Source organism: Mus pahari, chromosome 1, assembly GCF_900095145.1.
Source record: "Mus pahari chromosome 1, PAHARI_EIJ_v1.1, whole genome shotgun sequence".
NCBI lineage: Eukaryota > Metazoa > Chordata > Mammalia > Rodentia > Muridae > Mus > Mus pahari.
In genome coordinates, this window is record NC_034590.1 from 71,236,278 (window position 1) to 71,241,183 (window position 4,906).

At 42.9% G+C, this 4,906-nt stretch overlaps 1 protein-coding gene across 2 annotated transcripts in view; it reads left to right on the forward strand.

Moving 5' to 3' along the window:
• C2cd3 (C2 domain containing 3 centriole elongation regulator) overlaps window positions 1-4,906 on the forward strand; it is a 103,745-nt gene that overhangs the window by 13,171 nt on the left and 85,668 nt on the right. The window lies entirely within an intron of this gene.

The following is a 4,906-nucleotide window of genomic DNA, read 5'->3' on the forward strand; positions in this document are numbered from 1 at the left end:
CCTCCCAAGTGCTGGAATTAAAGGTGTGCGCCACTACCGCCTGGTGGACTTCTTACATTTTTAACTGTAAAAGAAAAATATGTAATAACACCTAAAATATTTATCCTGGCCCTCTTCAAAATACTTTGGTCAAGCCTCTTGCAACAGTATAGAGCTAGTAAGATTGGGAAGAGGAATTGATGGGGATACATTGTACCATGAACATACACAACATTACCACTAGCATCCTGCACAATGGCATTCCATTAGACCTACATATGCAAATAGCATTAACTATACACAAATCCAGCTACATTTGGAGTCCTTTAAAAAAACTTACCATCCCAGCACTCAGGAGGCAGATGCAGGTGTTTATCTATGAGTTTGTGGCCAGCCTGGTCTACAGAGTGAGTTCCAGGATGTCCAGGGCTACACAAAGAAACCCTGTCTTGAAAAACCAAACAACAATAACAAAAATTAAATAAATAAAAAGTTTACTATCCATATTAGGCTTTGATTCTTTCTAGCTCGTCTTTCTGTCTGACATCATGTCATAGAGCTGCCTTCACTTTACTTCAGTTTTTAAAATCTTGAATTTCAGTATTCCTGTTTCATGATGGTATGGATATAACATTTGACAGTAACATTTTGCCCATATACTACTCATTAGAAATATATTCTCTTCCATAATGAAACATACCTACTCCCATTTCTTTTAAATTTCCTAAGTCTCCTTTTCTCCCTTCATAGACATAGAAACATTATATTATCTTTGCATATACACTCAAATATGACATAAAAGTGAAGCAGAGCTGTTTTAGAAGATGAAGGGGTTTAGTAGGCAGAGGAAGGGAGCAGGTGACAGTGTGAGACACTGGCTAATGCACAGAATACACTGGGATTGAGATGTTATCCTGAGGGGTCTCGGGATGGCACAGTGGTTAGTGCATGCTGTGCCCATGTGGGGGCTGAGTTCAGGTCTAAAGAACCCATGTAAGGCTGGGCTTGGTAGACCATGGCTGCAGTCACAGTGGTCCTACAAGATGGAAGGTATAGACAGTAGAATCCTTAAAAGCTCGGTGTCAGCTGGCCCGTCTACATGCTAGTGAGTGAGAGACTCTGTCTCAGGGACCCAACACCCAAGATTGTCTTCTGACTTGGACACAGCAGCATGGCATACCCATGCCTGCACTCATGCACACAAACGCAAGGCCCACAGATTTTTTAAAACATCATTATGAAAACCATCACTGAGTACAATGAGTATATACTCATTTTAAAAGGAAACACTCCACTTTCCTCTTGCCTCTGCTGTAAGAAAGACAGCAGATTATAGAACTCACAGACATTAAAAGAAGGCCGCAAGCAAACCTACATGGTGAAATTTGACAACCTAAATGAAATGGCCCAATTCTTCCCTGGTTGTGAACTACAAGAACACCTTGAAGAAGTGACCTGAGTAGACCTGGGGCTATTTGTAAAAGTTGAATTTGTAGTTTCAGACTTGCTAAAAAAGGAGTCTCTAGGCCTAGATGACCTTTTAGCAAATTTTTTAGATTCTTAAGGAAAGAAAAAAAATACCATCAATCTTACTGTCTCTTCCAAAAAAATCAAAGAGGAGAGAACACTATTCTGAGGCATGTAACACTTTGATACCAAAACTAGAAACAGAAACTAGAAGAACAGTATTTCTCATGAGCCTAGACCTCAGAATCCCCAAGAAAACCCCAGTAACCTGGGGCCAGCACTGTGCAGGAAGAACAGTGCTATCCCAAGAGCTTACCCCAGGAATACAGAGCCGCTTCGGTGTTAACAACGTAGCCAGTAAAGTCAGACATCACTCCTGCTGTTCCAGTCAGTGGAAAGCACTTGAAGCACCACAGTAAATCTTCAGAGACTCCAAGGCTGACACGCTGGGCCATGGCCTTTGTCTAGAAAGTCTTGAAAACCATCAGGAGTGGATGGTAGCAGTTAGCAGTGAGGAGGGCGTAACTGCAAAAGGATAACATGAGCTTTTTGGGAGGATGGAACTGGTCCCTATCGTGATTGTGGTAGTTACATATATGTACACATATGTGAAAAGTCATAAAACTACAGTTACAAAAAACCTGATGTTTTACTACAGGAAATGAAAATAATCATGGTCCCAGATGTAGTACCAGAGAGTGGCTATCACCGTGCCTCACACTGGGCTGTGCTGTGCAACTGGATACATGACCTGACCAAGTCCCTGGTCTATTCCAGCTCATTTTTGCCACATGAGAACGGGAATTCAGCATTGCTGGATCTTCTAATTTTTCAAGAAAAGCCAGCGATACCAATTTTTGTAAGAAATGTAATTTTCAAGCCATTGCTTTATTTTTAAATGCTATGTTGCCCAGCATAATTCTGAAAATTGGACATTAGATACCACAGATATAAGTAGAAAACTGTAGGCAACTTAGTACCAAAAAGGCCCTGAGTCATTGCTAGAAGGCAGATGAGCATCCTTAACATGACTCTGTTGTGCATGGGAGACGCAGATGGTGTATTTCTGGTGTGTGTGGACGGTGTGGGCTTCAGAAGAGGGTGGTATATTTAGATGGTTGAGTGTGTTAGTTCCTTTATCCTGACAGATGAAAACTGTTTGCTTTGGAGAAAACTTTGGGAACATTTTAAGGGAAGAATCTCCAGTTTAAAAAGCAAAATAGTTTGCATAACATGGGAAATCTGGTTGGGCATATAGCATGTGCTTAGCATACATGAAGACCTAGATTCAGCTCCCAGCCTGAGAGACAGGCAAGCAGACAAGGACAGGCACTGACTCACTAACAGCACTGGTAGAGAGATGGACAGAGTGAGCATCACTGGGGAAGGGCTCAGTGAGATGGGCAGAGAGATGAGTGAGGGGAGTATGAGAGACAGAGAAGCGGGGGTGGAGTGGGGTAGGGTGGGGGGTAGGAGTCAAGCCCAGGGTCAACCAACCGGTGACTGCTTCGTCTTTCTAATGCATCCAAAGTTAGATGTTTCTCCTTAGTCTGCATTGTTTTATTTGTCTCAGCTTTGTCTGGTCCTTTGAGCTGAGTCATTTGGGTTGTGCTCCAGGAAGCCATTCATTTCTTCTTCCCTAAGTGCAGCCGTCTTCCTAGTGTTCCCAGATCACCTAGTGCACATTCTTACCTGAGCAGTAACGTTTGGGTTATAGATTATGTAAATTCCCACTGTAAGGTCCATAATCTTCTGGATAGAGTATTTTAGTCATCTCTCTGTCTCAGGCAGTTAGCATAGAGCTGGTATCAATAAGTAGTGACAGATGAGTTAGGCCAGCCCTAAGTCTGATTGCAAGATGCTGAGGAAAATTCAAGGTTTTTCTCTGAGCCTTTGTCCACTATCAAATGTCACAGCAGGCTTCTGAGTTGGTCGATACTAAGTCTCCTTAGGGAAAAGCAAACCCCACTAGCCAATCCACAAGTTCAAGTCCAGGGCAGGGATACCTTTATTCCCCATGCCTCCTGAACTTCTACAATGCAGCAGTGTCCTTAGCAAATGATGTGCGGTAAGAGAGCACCCTGACATTTACATTTGGACAGCCAGGATTGTGGAGGGCATAATTCTATGGTCACAGCCACAGTATTCATCACACTGCATTCCTGGTGTTTCTTTGTAGGAACGTTTTGATGAATGTATTTGAAGGATGCTGTATTTCTTGGTTCAAGGCCAGTGTTCTCAGATGTAGGTTTGATTTTTATGGGTTGGCAGTTTCTCCACACAAAATATTTATTGACCTTTTCAGAGATATCTGAAAACCTAATTTTTTTTCTTTTTTGTGGTGTGTGTGTGTGTGTGTGTGTGTGTGTGTGTGTGTAAACCATTTCTCCTGTTTCTGTCATGAAAATTAAACTTTTCGGGAATGTTATTTTCTTACTTTCATATCTCTGAGGTATACTCTTTAATTTTGTTTCACTTCCTGTTATGTTTTTCTCAGTTGACTTTTCAGGGGACTGAAGAACTTTTTTGATTGTTTGTTTGTTTGTTTGTTTGAGACAGGGTTTCTCTGTGTAGCCCTGGCTGTTCTGGAACTCACTCTATAGTCCAGGCTGGTCTCAAACTCAGAAATCGCCTGCCTCTGCCTCCCAAATGCTAGGATTAAAGGCATGTGCCACCACTGCCCAGTTTTTGTTTTCTTTTTTTATTGTTGAGAGAGAGGGAGAGAGAGGGTGAGCACACAAGCACACATACATAGCATGTATGTGAAGACCAGAAGACAGCTGCTGAGAGCCATTGAATCAGTTCTCTTCTTCTACTATAACATAGGTTCCAGGGATTGAACTCTGGGCTCAAGGCCTGCTCAGCCTATGCCTTTACTACTGAGCCATCTTTCTGGTACCTTTGAAGGACTTTTTTTCCCCCCTTCCCTTCTCCCTCTTGCTCCAGCCCCTGCTTGCTCTGGCCCCCAGGTTGTTTTCTCATTATAGATGGTTGTGAGCCACCATGTAGTTGCTGGGATTTGAACTCATAACCTCTGGAAGAGCAGTCAGTGCTCTTAACCACTGAGCCTTCTTTCCAGCCCCTGAAGAACATTTTTATTTTTAATAGTGTACTTGAACTCACAGGAATGGAGTTCTAAGGGAGCTTTGTCTTTTCTTTTGAGACCAGGTCTTGCTGCGTTGCCCCCAAGTCCTAGACTCTAAGGATCTTCCTGCATTGGCCCCCCACAAAGCTGGACCACAAGCAAGAGCTTATCTCAGACAACAGAAACTTAGTTTCTCCTCTTAATGGTTTTTATCTTTACCTCCAGCAGGACAGTAGGGACTTTTTTTGTGTGTCAAGCAACAAACAGTAAGAATGTAAGCTAAAGCCGGACGTGGTGGCGCACGCCTTTAATCCCAGCACTCGGGAGGCAGAGGCAGGCGGATTTCTGAGTTCGAGGCCAGCCTGGTCTACAAAG